At 38.0% G+C, this 9,850-nt stretch overlaps 1 protein-coding gene across 3 annotated transcripts in view; it reads right to left on the reverse strand.

Moving 5' to 3' along the window:
* The window catches only part of LOC115233398, an 82,436-nt gene that overhangs the window by 20,506 nt on the left and 52,080 nt on the right, over positions 1 to 9,850 (reverse strand). The gene's annotated exons all lie outside the window — the stretch shown is intronic.

Here is a 9,850-nt window from a genome sequence, read left to right on the forward strand (position 1 = left end):
GTACACACGTACACGTGTACGACTTGGTGTACAATCTCTCTTAGGCGGTATCACGCGCGACGTATAATTCGAGATTCCTCGTCGGATCTCGATCGCATATCAACGATTTTGCGCGTATTACATAGTCGCGCACGCGATCCTATTTAACGAGTCCGCACGAGCGGATATGAAAATTTAACTTCTCCGCGTGCTGACGCGAATCAATACTCCACTATGCTGGCATCTATAATCCAATCCAACACGAATGAGACTCAGCGAAATCGGAAAATTCTCTCTTGCTAAACGTATCGTGAAATCCAATAACTTCTGGGAACGTTAAACATTACTAGCTGTGGAATCTTGGATCTTTAGGATTACGGGAAAATTAAGTCGCTAGGAATGACCTTCTTGCCGGCAAAAAGTCGGCCGATTTTTCCTACGGGAACGCACGTGCGACGGATTAAAAGCGGACGGAAATTATGGCGGTGGCAGCGCCGCTGGGATCCCCCCGCCCCGGACATCCCACGGGACCCCACGTCGCCGGAAATAAAGGTGCCAAGCCACTGGCTGAAGGGAGTGGTTAAATTCACTGACACTGCAATGCGGCGGGTCAGAGCTCGACCCCTCGATATGCGCGTGTTCTGCATGGACCGACGACCGGCACCCTTCTTTCCTTCGATCCGAGGGGAGCAGTGATAACGTCCTCCCGTCGTAAAAGTATTTTTGTAGCCATTGGATTCGGAGATATAAGTCGAATATGCAAAGCTTTAAACATCAAGAATATAAAGACATAAAATCTCGAAAATCAACAAGATTTAAGATCAATAATTTTAAATATATACATATTTCTTTGATTTTAAAGACCTAACGTTCCAAAAATGCAATGTTATAATAAATTAAAATTTGAAAGATCTGTGAAGAGCCTTTCGCATATCAAACACGTGAAATTATCAAAGTTTCAAACATCTAATATACAAATAATTACAAATCTAAAGGAGCCAAATACGGCACATGCAAAGTTCCGAAGATTTCAAAGAGCTAAAGTTCACTAATAATAAACTGAGTTTGCTGAATTTTACTGATTAAAATTCTACAAATTTCAAGTTTGTAAATTTGAAGCTCAAAGAACGTATAATTTCGAATAAAATAGCAAAGTCATATGAAAATGAATAGAGAAAATTTCCTTTTGCGCATTTCTCTCGACTGCTGTGAATGCAATATACTTGCACAATTCATGGACGCAAGCATGCATAGTCAAGTAGTCTCTTTCTGCAACAATAAATGCGTCACTCTCAGCGTGCGTGTAAAACTACTTGTTTAATTAGATAAATATACCTACACAATGGCTTACAAAGAACATTGCCATTCTCTCATCTCTATTTTTAGAGAACTTAGAGTATAAGAGAAAATCCTTTTCTCTTCGTAATAACAGATAATTCATTTCTTTTCTTTTAAACCGAGGATCCTTAAATATCGCCGGAGCTTTGGTGAAAACATGCCAGAAGGGTTGAAAGGAGTCGAAAGTAATGGTGCTGACTGTACGTTTGCGATGTGATTTAAAGTTCCTTTCGGTCGAAACACATTCTTCCGTTCTAGTTATACGCGAGAAACCACCCCTTATCCCAAGGGAGCCATGCCACCGATTCACCAGACATTCCTTATAAAGGGAAGGGTCTTTTTGGAAGGGCGAATATTCCCGGATGCTATTTTATGACATAACGACGATTACGGGTGCCAACTGATACTCGATTAAAATCAAATAGAAACAAATGCATAAAATATATAACTTAAAATTAAACTTAATAAATATATTTTTATGTAAAATGTCATGCATAATTATTTATTTATAATAATTATAATTAATTTTTATTTAATAAATTGTATAATTAAATACCTTTATTCAATCATTCTATACTATTGATTATATCTTTATATATAACTTACACATGTTTTTAATTAAAATAAAATATGTTATATAAAAATCTCATGGAAGCATATTTTTGCGGTCATAAAAAAAAATAATTTTTGTTTTGCTAAATATTGTTCTCTCAAGATACATTTTCTTAAACTAATTTATTAAAAAATTTAATTTCTAAAAAAAAAAAACAGGAAGAAAACTATATAAAATCCAAAAATAAATCGTTATATCAACGAGGATTCTCGTGCGATTAAGACACTGAGTGCCCTCATTTTTTTGACACCTCATCGCGACGAGATCCCCTCGTTCCCGGGGGATGATTCGCCGACGATGACGACACGTCAGACTCTTGCGAGAGCGACATTGTGAAAAATTCGCTCCGAAGATAGAGCGTGACTCACGCGTGCGACGACGAATACGCTTTAATTAGAAGACTCGTTTAATTTTTGTCAGCCCGGAGCGGAGTGGCTCCAATTTAGATTCCGTCATAAAGTCCGCGATTAAACAAAGAATACACGAGGGAGGCGCGATAAATTCGGAACGAATGGCCGAATGGTAATTAGCGAAATGAATTAGCCATCGCGTATTTGTTTTCCCGGCGAAATATCGGCTCGTTGAGAGCAATACGATGCTATTAACTTCTATACGTTAAACACGATTGAGTGACGCGTGTGTTTATTTTGGAGAGACAACGCTCTTCTCGCTCGAAAGTTGTCTTAAAATACGCATCCGAACTATCGTTCCCATCTGTGGATTTTTGACATTGGCTGGTGTTTTCTTTTCATTTCCGAAGAACTTGAAGTCGGAAATATTAACGAGCAAAAATAGCGAGAGCGTATTAAAGAAGAGATTTTATAAGATGTAAGAGAATGTCTACCCAAATCTTATAAAAAAATTCCCTGAAAATTCCTTGATTTTCCAGGTATTTTTATTCAATATTCCAGATAAAGAAAATATTTTAAAGATTTTTTGGTGCAATTTCCTAAAATAAATTTTTTTATTGTACGCGTTTTCTAATGTTTTTCATTCATACGAAGGAAAAACACAAATCCATTTAAGTTTCAAGTGCTAAATTTACAAATGTACTGAAAAAAACTGAATAGCTTTTGTTAAGATAAAAATGTTTAACTTGTATAACATTTCCATTTTTTATTATTAAAAATTAAAATAAAGAAAATATATTGCTTATTGTTTATATATTCAATATTTTGTTAAGACATTGAACATATAAACAGAGATAAATATATATTTATAATATATTTTAAACACATAATTCACGATTTGGTTTACAGATTGCCTACTACTTACAGTAAAAGAGCAAAATTATCAGAGAGAATTTTTTTAAAAAGTTTCCCGAGTCCCAATAAAAATCATGAGAATTCCCTGATTTTTCCAGGTACAAAAAAAATTCCCTGAGAAATCCAGATTTTCCATGTTTTTCCAGGAAATAGACACTGCAAAGAAAAATTGCGAGATGACTTGGACGTAACGTGTTGACGTTACATCTTTTAACGTTTCGCGATATGCACGAGCTCCATTTCTTCCTTATGCAAGGCTAACTGCAGTAAGTACAAACTTGTTAAGTAGAAATAATATTAACTAGGAAAAGTAATAAAGCATCCTTCGTTGAGAAACTTTGCAAGTTCTCTTCACTAGTTGAGCAGAGTCATTGAATGCCCAGGAACCGGCAAGATTCAAAGACGAGTGTTCTTCGGATTAATTTCAACTGCGAGTCCTTCGGTCACAAAGTTACTAATGATGCTCGTTAAAAAGCATTCAGATCCGAGGAGGCAAATCCGAAGTGAATTTGGCAGTAGAGAGAACGCGAGTCCGAAAAGTCTGTCTCAAGTTTCGGCCAAAGTTTTGCAAACTGAGTTATCTCTCGGATTCGCGAGCGACGAGTTCACAACGCTAAGAACAGACGAGACTAAGAGAGGAATGGGAGAATTAGTTAGGGCAAGACACAATAGTTAACTGCATTGTGCGAAGTACGAGATCCCCGACGAGACCTCGCGACGAGCATCACTCCTCGACTTTCCTCAGCGATGATACTTCTTTCTTTCTCGCAAACTTTTCACGTTTTGTGCAAAACACGTTGCTCTCTTTTAACGCGAAAGAATATGGCACCTTGAAATTTCTGCCGCAAGGAAATTTGAAAAATACTTCCACAACTTTTTTTCTCTCTATTTACAATTGCCTTCACCTTTTTGAGGCAATTAAAGATAAATAAAAAAAAATATAAACAATGTTACATATTATATTCTCATTTTTATGTCGCAGAATAATTGTCGTAGAATATCAGTCTCACATAATCAAAATAATTAATCTGTAACCAGCCACAAAAAGTCTAAGACAATTCTGGTTTCGTAAAAGAATTTTTATTACGATAAAAGTGTCAGATGGATACGATTATGAGGAGGAGGGATCGACCTAGATTCGATCCTCGGTCGGAATTCGTCTGATGCTTCCCCAGTTGGGTGCGATGAAAAATGGCAGAGAAAGAAATGTGCGTGCGTGCGTGTGGCCTGTAACGCGACAACCTAAAGCCCGTTGGATCTATAGTTGCGGATTAAACTATGGGGAGATATATACGAAATACGCTTTAATATATTAGCGATGAAATAATTAAATATCTGTTACACGATGATATATATCCAGCGATTTAATACCAATTATTAAATATTGTTGCAACAAATAACGCTTGTAAAAAACAACTGGATAGGAATTTCGTGTATCGTTAAAGCGATATTTTCGATATTTTTTGTTCCGGATATTTCTATAAATATAAAAATAAATTGCCTGTATATATAAATCCCCGCAGTAATCCTGAAATAAGTTTGGGGGGGAAGAGAAAGAGGAGGAGGAGGAGGAGGAAAAGGGGACTCTCGCGGTATCCGCTCGATTGCGAGGTCTCGTCTATTTTTTACCGCTCAATTTATCGCGAACGAGCGACAGAGTGGAATATAAACAGTAATCCTGAAATAAGTTTGGGGGGGGAAGAGAAAGAGGAGGAGGAGGAGGAGGAAGAGGGGACTCTCGCGGTATCCGCTCGATTGCGAGGTCTCGTCTATTTTTTACCGCTCAATTTATCGCGAACGAGCGACAGAGTGGAATATAAAACGCGTTCTCGATCGGAAGCCGAGTCCCGGCGAGCCGAGACGAATCCCGAAGGTCCTCGGGAATCGAAATTTACATTTTCATCATCCGGGATTCCGCGCTTTTATTATTCCGTCGTTGCGGATACATCCTCGCCCCCCCCCCCCTCCTCCTCTCTTCCCAGACCACCTGCCGCGGTAGTCGACCAACGACGTCGTCGTACCTGTTCCCAGCGCGATGTAATTCGAAAACAAAGAGCACTATGCATCGCGCGTCAATGACGGAATAATATTTGCGCTTCCACCGCCGAGACAAATTTTTCCGACAATTTTTCCCGTCGCAACGCGCGCTCGTGAAATTTGTAACAAAAATTGCCTCCCCGACCGCATATCGGAGGGATTTTCCGGTGATAACGCCCTTTTCTCCCCCTTTCGTGCCAAATAAGCCGCGAATTTTTTTTCGCGGTTTACGTAACATATGGAATTTTTTCAATATACATTTTCAACGGTTATTTTAGTTTGCCTTTTCCGCATTTAGCTGCATATCTGTCCATTTCTGTGTCCGCAGCACACGTATTATTGTCAAATAATAACAAATTTTTGGGTATATTCGTGCAAACTTTACGTTGGTTTTTTCAAGCAATCGCGTGTGTAAAATAAAAAACTTATTATATCTCTTATATTTTTATCGAAGAGATTTTGTACGTAATTATTTAAGAAATAATAAATAATCTTCAATTTTAATATTTTATTTCATTATTCATCGCGTGACTAGATATAACATGTTATAAAATAATACCCTCAAGACAGGAAGCTTGAAAAAAATAGCTTAACGATAAAAATAATAGTGTTAAGTTATAAAAGCGGAGCTGTGCATTGAACGGAAGCACAATCGCGGATACAAGTTTCGAAGAAATGTCTCCCCCTCTAAACTTGACGTTGAACTTTAAAGAGACATTTTCAACTCGCATCGACAACGGATCAAAATAGTCTCACGTAGTTTCGTATATAACATCCGCCAATTTCAACTTTTTCTCATGTCGCCGTATCATTCTAACCCTCGACGAATAACTTTTCCACACCCCCTCGTTCGCGAATAACTTGCACGCGAGACGCACGAGAGGCGCATGTTGAATTTCTCACGAGGCCGGGAAATTCGGTGGAAGCCACCCGGTAGAACTTTCACGAGATGCGTGGATGAAAGCCGGTGGAACGATCTGCATGAGGGGTGAAAGAGAGAGAGAGAGAGAGAGAGAGAGAGGGGGAGAGAGAGAAAACATACCCTCGAGATATGCATTTTCCTTCGTTTTACGATCTCTCAGTGCGAACAAGGTTCAAACGCGATTCCGGGGATCACATCTTCCAAGTTTGTATCGACGTGCGTGAATTTTACATGCCGGGAAGCCCGACAACTTTGGTAAACGAGAATAGAGCTATAAAAACCAAATCTTTTATCTATATTTAACGTGAGATATTTTGCGTCATCTCGTCTCATCCTCGCGATTCGAGATAACGTAGTGTTTTCACGTCAAACCGACGTAAAACTCGAAATAGAACAGTTTCGTGGCAAATATAGCGTATGATTACGCGGATCAAGATGCTTGCACAACTCTAAGTAAAGATTATAGTGGATAAAGTGTGTATGAGTAAGCTGAAGTTTAAGCGCCTCCGAATTGCCAAGCCAAGATAATTTAAATTCTCAAGTGTGACTTGTGTGCGTGTATATCTACGTAACTCTTTTTATCGATTTTTAAAGTTGTAATACAAAAACACGCGAGCGCTGTTATAAATAAAATTTAAAAACGTGTAACAATATAAATTTTATTTTACATGCGTGTATATTTTGCATATGTGCAATATGTAATAAAATATTTGAAATTGGAAACAATGAATTTTTTATAGCTAAAAATATNATAGAATTTTTTTCTAAATATTTCAACGCGCACGATTGCGTTTAATTTTTAATAGAAATAACATATCTTGAAAAAAGTTGATGTAGATATATCACAGATCATCCAGAGAGGATGTAAAATGTTTCCATATCTAGCATATAAAATGTCTAAAGGAAGACAATAAAAAGTAACGACAGAGAAATGCCGAGGTATTATTCAGAAACGAAAACGAACCAGATGCAATGCAAAGTGATATGCGCGCCGACAATGCCTTGAAAAATTCATATTATCCTTCCCCTTATACCGCATACCATGATTGCAACACAGGGTAGAGATACGAAGGATATTGCGCGGAAAGGAAAGAGCACAGGAGGGAGAGGAATTATTGTCGTCGAATAATAGAATAACCAGACTCGCGGGGATTCCGAAAGCGTCCTAAAACGTCGACGAACACGATCGTGAAGCATAAAAAAAAATAGCGAGCAAGCGGCCTGGGAGGAGGAAAAAACTTTTCATCGTGCCTTCCATAAATGGCGCTTCGTTAAAGCGAAAGAAGGGTGCAAATTCTTCCTCGCAACCTCATCCCCTCTCGCCATTTTCGAGGCAACCCCCCCATGCATTTATCATCCGTTGGTGAAATATATCTCGTTGCCGTTGGCGTTCGCGAAATTTGTGACGATGCAAATTGTGTCAATACGCAAAATATATGCATCAATGCGAACGATTGATTACACTGGTCGACAAAATGATACCTTTTTTTTTTTTGCTTTAAGTTCCATCAAGTCATTTCTGGTAGATTTTTTAACGCTGATTATGAATCTGGCCGTAAAAATGGCGTATCAAGTTTTTGAGAAAACCTCAGTCAAAGTTGTTAAAAAAAATATATATAAAACTATATCATAATTCCTTGCGAGGATAACTTTAATATTCGGATATAGAAAAGCAATATATTATTTTTTCTAGTTAAAAATGAAGAATTGAAACATGCATTAATAAACTTCAAGAAATAAAAATAGGAATTTCCACGCAAAGCGACACAAAAGATAAATAAATAAAAGTACGATCGATAAATCTCCATCAACTTGTTCCGCAGACAAACATGCTCTTCTTAAAGCTCTGAGTATTCTCAGGGGAAAAAAAAGAGACCATATATCAGTACTTGGAAACTGGGACACCCGGTGTTATCCTATGGCTTGAAGATAGAAAGACGAGAGTGCATTTGAATATATGACACTTCTACAGATTTGGCTAAAAGTACGATGGCATTTTTAATAAATTGGATGGTAGATAAAAAAAAAATATATTCTAAAATCTTTTAAATCGTTTAAATTTAATATAATGTTAATATTCGTTAAAATAATAAAACGCTTTTATTACGCATTTTTATCGACGCTTGAAATTGCACTTTGTCATTGTTCGCGATCACGATGATGAACCTGACGCTATAAAATTAGCGGCTACGCGAGCTTTTAGCAAGTTCAAAGATGGCCAAGAGAGCTCTCAACTCGATTTTCCTGCAGACTTTCGCGATGCGCTTTGCGTTCTCACGCGTCATTAAATTCGAATCGCGAAACGCATTTAAAGCAAATCGTCTCTCTCGCAAGAAAAGTAAAACTTTGATCAATGGAGAACTTCCATTACAACTTTCTTTCGAGCAATTGAAGGCGCAAGAGGAACGACGTACGATGTAATGGAACAATGATAAAAGGAAATGTGCTCCCGTACGCGCGATTGCGGTGCTCGGGTCTATTGTCGGCGATGTTTAACGCGATTTATCTTGTTTCCCTTGCGATCGAACGTCAAACTTCTTCAAGGTTTTGCTGTACGAGCGAAGATTAATTTACATTCAGTTCACCGCTAAACTATTGGCATTATCGTTTCTGGAATTATTTATAGAAGATCGATGCGTCCTATTTAACTTTGCATGGTAGAAACTGCATCTAACACGGGTTGTCTAACTACAGAAACGAAAGACTTTATCGGATTATTGTCAGATACCGTAAAGTGCGCTAATTTGAGATGTCTAAGTTCAGATATATATTTAGAGGAAAATTTAACACACACACACACACACGAGAATAACGAAGGAAAATGCAAAGCAAAAGTTGGATTTAACTCCATCATATTTTAAATATAATTTAAATTTCTAAAATTATATTCAAACGTAGAAACAAATTTTGGAATAATTTTTAATAGAAATTAAATCTTGAAGGAAAACTCTGAATATTTTGCGGTTGTTCGCGGTTCTTTGAAATGAAAATTTTGTTTATAATATTTAGATTTAATTAATGAGACCCTGGAATTTCTCGGGAATCTCCGCATCTTTGCAAACGCTTTCATTACGTTTTCTCCTTCCGCGCGTTTAATTGAATTCGCGAGAGAGAGGACTAGCGAAAAAGATATGTAAATTCATGGGACATTCTGTCCCGGAGCATTCTCCTTTGAGAATGCCAGTCATCACCGACGTGCGAAAATTAATTTTTTCTCTAAAATTCGAGAGAAACACGGTCCTGCAAATTTTTCACATTTTTTCGGCTGCGATGCAGTCGTAAATCGCTCGCTATCGCGTGAAAATTGCGAGCGATGTTCAAATCGCGGAATTTCGTTGCAAAGGCCGACAACATCCGGAAATCGAGCCGACGGCGATTGCCCGCAAAGTTTTAAGCTCCTTTCGGGGTGGCCAAAGCTGCTCAAAAATTAATTTGCATTCCGCCCATCCGATAATCCCTGGCGCGGTCCCCTCGAATTCTCTTAATCCCTCCTGCTCGATCAGTCATGCTGCCTTTGTCTCTTTCTCTCTTTTTTTCCCGCGTTTTTCCTTCTATACGTTTCTCTCCCCCTTGACTTGGACCGAATCAATCCACCGTCGCGGGCAAAGAGCCAATCGTTTGCAGTGCAATTTCGTACGGATCGACGTAGAGCTGAGAGCTACCTATACGAAAAAAAAAAAAAAAAAAAAAAAAAAA

The sequence above is a fragment of the Formica exsecta genome, unplaced genomic scaffold (genome assembly GCF_003651465.1).
Source record: "Formica exsecta isolate Colony F162 unplaced genomic scaffold, ASM365146v1 scaffold174, whole genome shotgun sequence".
NCBI lineage: Eukaryota > Metazoa > Arthropoda > Insecta > Hymenoptera > Formicidae > Formica > Formica exsecta.